This window comes from Oryzias latipes, chromosome 3, assembly GCF_053564925.1.
Source record: "Oryzias latipes strain Hd-rR chromosome 3, Olatipes_Hd-rR_3.1".
NCBI lineage: Eukaryota > Metazoa > Chordata > Actinopteri > Beloniformes > Adrianichthyidae > Oryzias > Oryzias latipes.
Genome location: NC_136239.1, coordinates 27,075,157 through 27,085,342, shown reverse-complemented (window position 1 = coordinate 27,085,342; position 10,186 = coordinate 27,075,157). Strand labels below are relative to the sequence as shown.

The window sequence follows — 10,186 nt, the reverse complement described above, 5'->3', positions numbered from 1 at the left end:
GCCTATTTTAAAGCTCAACTTTTCCTGAGTAATGATCCCAGTCCACCTTCTGAGCCAAAACATCTCCTAATAAAGGGCAGCTAACAAATCAGGCCCTGCTTTTCATAAACATATTCATTAAGAATTGATAGGTGGATTTTCAAATGCAGAGAACAGAGGAGTCTTTGTGCTGTGAGACTAACTAATGATGAAGGGCTCATTTAAACAAGGCCCACATGAAAATCTGCACAGGAGAAAATGCAGGCAAGGTAAAATTAGTCAGTAATAAATGAACACTGTGGAAATACATTTGCCATTAATTGTCATCCAAAGGTCACGGTTCATTAAATTACCATTAAAGAGTTTGACAAAATATATTTGGTGTTCACTGAGGTAAGCTGGCTTTGTGAGTTAAAATGTATAAATAACACTCATAACTACAGCTGTGTTCCTAAGACCTATTAATATCAGATGAGGGCCCCATTCTACAGGGACATTATCAAGGATTCACGCTATTAACAGATGTATTCTTCCTCCTCCTTGAACACGCCGAAATAATTTAAATTATGATAAATTGTCAGGTAATGAATAGCGAGCCCAAAATTGTGGATTTTGCAGAGATGGGGCATTTGCAGTCCTATTATTTATATTCCTTTCTCCTTGATGCAAAGTTCTTTTGTGAGTCCAAGTTTGGCCCACATTTCCATTGAGCTATCAGGGACGGACATGCGAGACCGCCTCAAGCAAACATCTGCTCACACATGTACACATATGTAAAAACACACACAAGCTGACGTGCATGCCCGCTCTGGATCTGCCGGAACACAAAAATGTAAATTGTATTTAAAAAAAAAAAAAGATAAAGAAGAAAACACAGATTAGAGCACACAGTTGATATGCGTTTGATTAGAGAAAAGAGAAAGAAGGAGGATAGGAGTGCATGTGTTTGTGTCTTAGTGAGAGAAGCAGAGCAATGTAAGACAGAGAAACTCGGCTGGACAGACACTGATTCCCCCAGGTGCATGTTGGGTAAGTCTTCAATAATCTGGAGTGACAAGGAACAGAAGGAGCCGATTTCTCCTCATGTCATATCCTCTTTCTCTTCTCGCTTCCTGCTTCTTGTCAACAGGACTTTAAACTGGTGTTTGTTAAATTAGATGTCAGGTTCACGGGAGGACTTTGCTGCGCTGAATGCTTGTCTGTTATGTGCATGAGCTGCCCCTGCACACGCACACACGTGTGTGCTCAGTGCTGTCATTTGAATGTGGGAACTTGTTGTCTTATGGTATTGAAGGGTTCGGGTCAGACAGTGTAACACTGCAGAAATGTACTCACTTGAGCAATTCACAAATCTAGCTTTTATATCTAATTTCGCATGCACAGTTTAAACACAAAGGCCTCCATTACACTGATTCACAGCTGCACCAGCATCCCCACTGTACAGAATAAAGCCCCGGAGCCTTCACTGTTCAGCCATGTCACTGTAACAGGTCTATCCTGCCTTTCTAAGAAGCTTCAGATGAGTCTGAAGCCCCTGGACATCTCTGTTAATCACTCATCCTTAAACAGGCACTTTCTAAATGACCTTAGAGAGACAAAAAACAAGACACAGACAAGCCATGCAGTCAAACAAGGCCCCCAGGCCTCCAACCAATTTAAATCTCAATTAGTCTTTTCAGATGGTCTCGAGAGGTAAGTGTGTATCCGTATATGTGCCCGAGAGTATGGATTGTAAGACCCCTTCACATGAACAGCAAAGGTCATTCCCTGTCTGAGTCGTTGTATGTTATTGCTCCAATTAGTGTGTATGATTTTGTTTTAACCGTTTTATGTCGCAGATGTGGAAACATCAGAGTTAGAGAGAGAGTGTGGGTGAGATAGATAGATAGATAGATAGATAGATAGATAGATAGATAGATAGATAGATAGATAGATAGATAGATAGATAGATAGATAGATAGATAGATAGATAGATAGATAGATAGATAGATAGATAGATAGATAGATAGATAGATAGATAGATAGATAGATAGATAGATAGATAGATAGATAGATAGATAGATAGATAGATAGATAGATAGATAGATAGATAGATAGATAGATAGATAGATAGATAGATAGATAGATAGATTGATTGATTGATTGATTGATTGAGGAGAGGAGAGGAAAGCATGCAGGCAAGCATGATAGCAACAACGATCCATAAAAAATAAACAATCCATCAATTTGTCTTGATGCATACTAATGCAAACATGCATCAAACCCCTTCTGCTCCAAACTTACCTTAAATTAGCATCTCTATGTAAGCAAAAACGTAAATGACATTTTTTATATCATAACTGGAAATAAATTCAGACATCAAGGGGTTAGGTCTTAGAAATGAATCTTCATTACACATATGGTACTCACTGACATGTTTTCACAGCTTTGATCCGTTCTGATCATAACAAAGAAGTTGCTATCAAAAATGACAACAAAAGACAATAGCTTGCATTTATTGATTCTGCTGTAGAGCTGGAAAACAATTAATTTTAGTATTTTATTTTTACTTTTAGAATAAACCCTAAAATGTTTTTTGCTGTTGCATGTTAACTCATTTTCATGGGCCCTTTCTGTTTGCGTTGTGTTTTCTAATGGGGAAGGTTCTCTGATGTATTCTGTTTGTACCCTTTGACCTGCATAGCGTACAGTAAACACAGATACACACATGTAGTCACACACACTCACACAACAGATGGCCACACTGTGACCCCACCCCCCTCCGAACACACACCACTTAAACAAGGGTCCCTGTGGCAACAGGTCAAAGCTGGTCCCACCTGAACAGGGTAATCTTGGTTCACAGGTGAGCCCCCTTTTTTTTATTGAAATAGGGTCACAGCCTGCATTTCTATCTGACAGAAAATAAGCAGGTCAGCCTCGACTGGGTTTATTTCTGTAGGACAGATGGGATTCGGTAGATGGCCCCACCTGATGTAACCATACAACAGCATCCTTCTACCTTTTTATAGCCATGGCAGAGAACACATAAAAATGTGCATAAAAACCAACATGTATTCTTGCAGCCGTGGTTTGTCTCTGCTGCCTGATACTGAGATGTGGAAGCATTTTAGTGACTATTTGCTCTACCAAACATAACTGTTTTAGAATAGGCATCCTCATCTTAAGCCTTCAGGGCCCTCTAGGTGGCAGTGTTGTCATACCCACATTTCTTTTTAACATGGATTTTCTTTTGCTCTTCCAGCTTTCTAAACTAAAATCTGAACTCTATCCATTCATTGTAAAAAGTCAACTTTACTCAATTTAATCTGCTGTACATTATATACTGATCAATACAAAATATTCTCCAAAGTTGCTACATATTATTTTGTATGCATTGAATCCTTCATAAATGTTAGATTTGTTGTGCAATTCCTACAAAACCATACAACAAAATACTAAATATTAAGGATGTTTTAAGATAATCTGTGGTATTTTATTTTAGTTTGTGTAAATATTTCTTTAAAGAAGTTGCTAAAACGACTGCAACATTAACAGTAAGAAACATGCCAACACTGGTGGCAGCAAACAATTGACCTTTCAAAGCAAATGCCAGGAAATATATAGTTCTTGTTTGTCAGTTTTGGTAAATGGCCAGATAGAAGACACGTCTTTCTTATTTGTGAGCACAACAAAGTTTTGGTGTTTTCTGAAAATGAGATTTGCAATGAAAAGTTTTTCCCTGTTTCTAATGAATAAACTGAAATTACTGCCAACAACACAGCTTCCATAAATCTATTTTTTCAAATCAGAAATCCTTGAGTCTTAGGTAAAAAGAAATTTTGTTCTACTTAAATTTTCTTTCTAGGCTTCAGTAACATATTTGTGGCCAAAAATGTAAAAAAGGAATATTAATTCAACTGGAAATCCCCTTTGGCACTGTAGTTAGAGATATTTACATATGCAGGCTAAAAGACACCTCCTTGCATTTGTGTTTCTCCCATTTTCCTTGGCTGCAGGACCATAGATGTGCTTGAACTCCCCAGCAGAGTGTTGGTCTGACAGCTAACATTGCCCTATGTCACAGTGCGCACTGATTGTCTTATCTGCCCATTTATCACAGTTGAATTGGAACCAGCCTTGCCTGAAACCTGCATTCAAACTTTGTTCGGGTGACTTGGAATACATGATGCTGAAATCATTGAGCTTTTACAAATAGGGGATCAATTGCAAATGCATTAAAGGTTATTTTAACTCACCCAGATACTTTTTGTAAGCTGTTTTTTTTCACTGAGTTGTAACAGTGAAACACACCACTAAGGAATGATAAGTGCACTGCACAGCCCCATATATTAGCCTAAATGCACAGTGTCATGCACATGAACTATCAGCAAAGTGACACAAAACAACATCGGAAGACGTGTCCTGCTTTCCTTCTCCGAACAGTCTAAAATAAGACCTTTCTCAAATATGAGAAAATATGCATTATTGTGCAGAATGAGGCTGGCTGCACGAGCCTGTCCACACAAGCTGTTTGCACACAAACCAGCACTGATGTCTTCTGTCAGCCCTCATTTAGGCAAACACTGACGTCTATGTGAGGAAGCGGAGTGACAGGTGCATGATTGAGGTACTTAAATGCAGACACCCTCCACGACTGTCCTCTTCCTGGAATCTCCCTGGGATGCTGCATTTGTTACTAACAACAAACACTGCCCTACATCTGCATATTTGTCTCTTGTAATTTATGTTAGATAAAGTCATAGTTCTGATATATATTGATCTCATAATTTCTGCATCACTTGCATTGGGGTGTAAGGATGCAGGAGCTGCCTCTGAGATTTAGTCACCTTTTTAAAGACTTTGCTCCATGATAAGGTAAACTAAAACAAGATCTGGGAGAGATAAACATAAAATATGCATCTAGATCTTCTGCTTGGTTGAGTAGATTGAGTTTGCATAAATTGATAATGTGTTGCTGTGACTGCAAGCAACAAGATTGATCACCGATGATTGCTCCAATAGCCATTAAAACCTGCAAGGAAGCTAACCACCACCCTTCCTTACAAACTAGGACTAAATCGAGACTGCATGAAGAATGTGATTATGTGGGTATGATGGGGTGGGATTTAAAGTGTGTTGCACAATCCCAATATTGTCAAACCAAAGGTTGAAACGGACAGTAGGTGAGTAGGTTCAGGTGTAGGGCTATGCACAAGGTGTACAAAACATCTTTGTTGTTCCTCACCGGGGATGCTGTCCTCTGTACTTATCACACTCACTAACCACATTAGGGTACAATGCTGCTGATAAAAGCATTACCATTTACCCAGATGGCCCTTTAATGGAGGAAAATCACATGTGTGACAATATTGGACATGAACTCCAAACTGTAGGCGTCAGTGCTGCAGTGTGGCCTGCCTCAAATTTTCTCTCCTGGTGGCCGGCTAGCAGCTGATCCAAGAGTTAGATGGAACAACGCATGCAAATTTAAGAGTGAGTCAAGAGGCTCTCCACAGCCACAGCTGCAGGGATGTTGTCAAAAGACCTAAATTTAATAAACCTGTCCGTGACATCTACACACGCTCCCTTTTTTGTCAGTGTCTCCTGATATTTTCTGTCTTTGTCTCGCACGCTTGCCTGTGTGAAGGATTTACTTGTGTTACACAGAGCGCATCAAACATGCCAATCACTGAACAGTGCAGCTGTCTGCGTGTCTGTGAAATGTCTGCATTCCTTTAGCAAATGCACAGCGTTCTTAAAATACTCCCAGACAGGCATGAATGTTGTTACGGGGACAAATGTCATGAGAAACTTTCATCAGTTAAAAAACGATAATGAAAATGTTGGTAATGAGCGATGCACAGCTGTTTTGTCACACAAAGACACACAGTTTTAAGAATGCTTTTGTTGAAAAATCCTGTGTTGATAGACCTGAAGTGATCTTAAGAAAATGTCAGGGATGTGTTTGTTGACATAAAGTCTGTTTACTCCACTGTGCCCCATCTGTAAAGATTCTGAGAGCAGAGACCTCATACAGGGTGAAGGGACCCCTATTCATCTCCTCCCAAATGGGATAGCATCCTCCAGGGGAGAGGGGTGACACAGTTGCTGCCAAGGCGATGGGGAAGTCCTTCTGCTGATAATAGCAGTCGGCAGGGGGAACAACCTCAGCAGGCACCAGGCCAGACAACTGTCAATCAAAGCACCTCTTCTTCCCCATTCTGCTTACTACTGCCCCTCTCCTCAACGAGTCCCTGTCTGTCTTCCATGCTGTTTTTTCTCATGCACGCTACATGTTTTTGAACAATTCTTCATGAGCAAATCTAGAGCCTTCAGATCTGTTTTAGTTTCTCCAAGAAAGACTAAGCTTCATGAAAATGTATTAATGTGAATAAAAATAGTTTAAAGTTGGTCTTTTTTTTGCCTCTTTAAAGTCCCACTCCGATCATCTTTTGATCGATTGTGAAAGGATTTCCAATGTTTTTTTTAGTTATGGTTATGCCGATTTTAGCTAAAATCAAAACACCTGTGTTGTTTTCTGGGACATAGTTTCTGCAGAGCAGCAGGAGTTTATTAGAAATTCGTCCATAAGCTATGAGCAGGATCATTGGCACAGAGCAACCCAGCCCCATTCCCCTTCTCACTGCAGAGTGGAGCAGGAATCTTGCCTAGAGTATCTTCTACATCACAAAAAAGCTTTTTTTTCCAATGGCCTTTTTTTTCTGCTACTGATTCACAATGATTTGAAAAAAGAATATACTCAGAAATGCAATTGTGAGCTTAATTTTCTTTATACATGTGCTCCATCATCAGAAAAATACCACAAGAGCATGTTTAAAAACACCAAAAACATAATTTTCATCAGCAAGGGTCTTTTATAAGTCTTCTATTGAGAATAAGCTATCATGAAGATCTTGAAAAATAAGCAAATTCTAACCAATGAATCTGCAAAATTGATCTATAAACACCAAGCTTTAATATATCTGTCCTCATTGACTCACACACTTCCCCATAACACAATGCCTGTATGTTAATTCTAAAGGATTTCATGGAATTGCTTCTTTACAATCATCCACCAACTCCATTTAAACAGAGTGGGCTTGTTGATAAAATTGCAGCTGTCACTGTGGCTCTGCAAGTGGAAGAGGTAACACCAAGCTGCTGCTGCAGGCCGCCTATTAATGAGACACCACTCCATCAGGGGTGGCTTGTTATGACAGCTACTAGAGGCGTTGTAGTGGTTTTGTTTGCTTGTAAGGCTGTGTACTCTTTTTATGACTTCAAGCCAAATTTAAAACATTTTAATTTGTAATATGTGTTTTTAATTGCGAGACCTACAGTCAGGACCATAAATGTTTGGACAAAAACGCAGTCCTTCTCATTTTGTTTCTGTACATTACCACAGTGAATTTCAAATAAAACAACTCAGATGACCTTGAAGTGCAGACTTTCAGCTTTTATTCAATGGGTTAAACAAAAAGATTGCATAAAAATGTGAAAAACTAAAGCAGTTTTTAAACACAATCCCTTCATTTCAATTGGACAATTGACTTCCATGCTATTGCATGGGCAGGTGTGGGCAATTCCCTTGTTATTGTCATGACTTCAAGGCAGGGCGAACCCAGATGCTGGAACCCAGAAAGAGGTCCGGAACGTGGCAGGTAAGAAGGATTTATTATTTTCTTTGAGGCTGGCAAAGAGGGTTGGCGAGAGGTGATCCAGATGGATAGTCTGTGGCACGGCTGGAGGTGCGGACGCGGCGGTTCACTGATCCTTCCCGACAGCAGGCTGGAGAATGTGCTGACGTCACTCTTGGACAGGATTCCTGGGACAAGGAAACAAGATTTAGCGCTAGAACTAGAAATTCAACAAGATGTGCTAGAGCTAGACGAGACCAGGCTAGTCACCAAAGAAGGGCAACGATCTGGCGCTGATTATTGGCGTTGGGTCTCCTTTTAAGCAGCAGAGGTTGATGAGTTGAGTGACGGCAGCTGGAGAATAATCAGGAGCAGAGTGGAGCCAAGCTGGAGGGGGAGGAGTCTGACAGAGGCACCATGACAGTTATGTCATTATGATGAAGCAGATAAAAGGCCTGGAGTTGATTAGAGGAATCGTGCTTACATTTTGAAGATTTTTGCTGTGATCAGACAACATGCAGTCAAAGAAGGTCTCCATGCAGGTGAAATGAGCCATCATTAAGCTGAGAAAACAGGAAAAATAACTATGCCAGAAATTGCTACAGTATTAGGAGTGGCAAAATCAACAGTGTGGTAAATCCAGAGAAAGAAAGAAAGCACTGGTGAACACAGCACCGCAAAAAGACCTGGACGTCCACGGAAGACAGCAGTGGTGAATGATTGCAGAATTTTTTCCATGGTAAAGAGGAACCCGTTCACAACAGTCAACCAAGTGAACAACTCTCTCCAGGAGGTAGGCGTATCAATATCCAAGTCTACCATAAAAAGAAGACTCCATGAAAGAAGATACAGAGGGTACACTGCAAGACGCAAGACGCTCATAAGCCTCAAGAATAGGAAGGCAAGATTGGACTTTGCTAAAAAAAAAAAAAAAAAAGAATCTAAAAAAGCCAGCACAGTTCTGGAAAAACATTCTTTGGACGGATGAAACCAAAATCAACCTCTACCAGAATGATGGCAAGAGAAAAGTTTAGAGAAGGCGTGGAGAAGCTCATGATCCACTACATCATCAGTAAAACACTGTGGAGGCAGTGTGGTGGTCTGGGCGTGCATGGGTGCTAGTGGCACTGGGACACTAGTGTGTATTGATGATGTGACACAGGACAGAAGCAGCCCAATGAATTCTGAGGTGTTCAGAGACATACTGTCTGCGCAGATCCAGGTGAATGCAGCCAAACTGATTGGGCTGCGTTTCATAATACAAATGGACAACGACCCCAAACATACAGCCAAAGCAACTCAGGAGTTTATTAAAGCAAAGAAGTGGAATATTCTTGAATGGCCAAGTCAGTCACCTGATCTTAACCCAATTGAACATGCAGTTCACTTGTTGAAGACTAAACTTCAGACAGAAAGGCCCACAAACAAACAGCAACTGAAATCCGCTGCAGTAATGGCTTGGCAGAGCATTCAGAAGGAGAAAACCCAGCATCTGGTGATGTCCATGAGTTCAAGACTTCAGGCTGTCATTGCCAACAAAGGGTTTTCAACCAAATATTAGTAATGGCCATTTTGTTTTCAGTTATTTCATTTGTCCAATTATTTAGGAGCCCATGAAATGAAGGGATTGTGTTTAAAAAATGCTTTAGTTTTTCACATTTTTGTGCAATCTTTTTGATCAACCCATGGAATAAAAGCTGAACGTCTGCACTTCAATGGCATCTGAGTTGTTTTATGTAAAATTCACTGTGGTCATGCACAGAAACAAAATTAGAAAAAAACGTGTCTCTGTCCAAATATTTATGGTCCCGACTGTACATTACATTTGCTGTAAATGTTACAGAACAGGTGAACACCCAGTGTTTGAGCACACACCTCTTAATGTTTGTTAAAATTTGCATCGTTTATGATGCTTTTTGATTTTTGATGCAAGCAAATTGAGTAGCAAACCTTTTCACCTAAAAACTAACCTTGCTATGGCATATTGTACTAAATTTGAGCTAAGGGTAAAAACATGCGATGTTTGAACTTTTTTTGCTTTGGCAATGAACAAACATTAATGTAACCACATTGTAACTCAAGTTTTTTTTAATTAAGATGCAAAGTTTTGATCAAAGTTATGTTTTATTTCTTTTAAATATCCTGCTTTTAGTTTTGCTTTGTAGGTAAAATAACTGAACAAGTTGTCAATTTTCTTTTGTGAAAATCCCATTTGCATACAAAATTGTATCCTTTCTAAACACATACTTAAAATATTTTCATGATTTAATCGAAAAAGTATTATTTTTATATTTTGATGTATTTTTTACTATTCATAAAATACATCTAAACACGTCATTGTAACCTCAAGCAGCTTGAAGCAAATACAAAAAAATAATACATAAATAAAATCCTGTGCTAATGTCTTTTAATGTCTGACTCTAAAAGGAGCTTTATCTTTGCTTCTTCTCATCCGCCTCTCTCCAGTCCAATGCCTCCGGAGATCCGTGTTTGCTTTGCTCCCTCAAAGCATTTCAGCTGACATCGCTAAGAACTCATTTTACCAGTAGAGCAAAGTGCCTGGCATGGACAGAACTAACACAGCATTT

The 10,186-nt window shown here is 39.6% G+C and overlaps 1 long non-coding RNA gene across 1 annotated transcript; it reads right to left on the bottom strand.

Annotated features, from left to right (window-relative positions):
- Nucleotides 1–7,396: 7,396 nt before the first annotated feature.
- Nucleotides 7,397–9,101, bottom strand: LOC144990991 (uncharacterized). The gene is made up of 3 exons (XR_013654873.1): nucleotides 8,083–9,101; nucleotides 7,869–8,001; nucleotides 7,397–7,786 (listed from the first exon to the last, which is right to left on the bottom strand). It is a non-coding gene; the product is annotated as an uncharacterized LOC144990991 (long non-coding RNA).
- Between the last annotated feature and the right edge of the window lie 1,085 nt (nucleotides 9,102–10,186).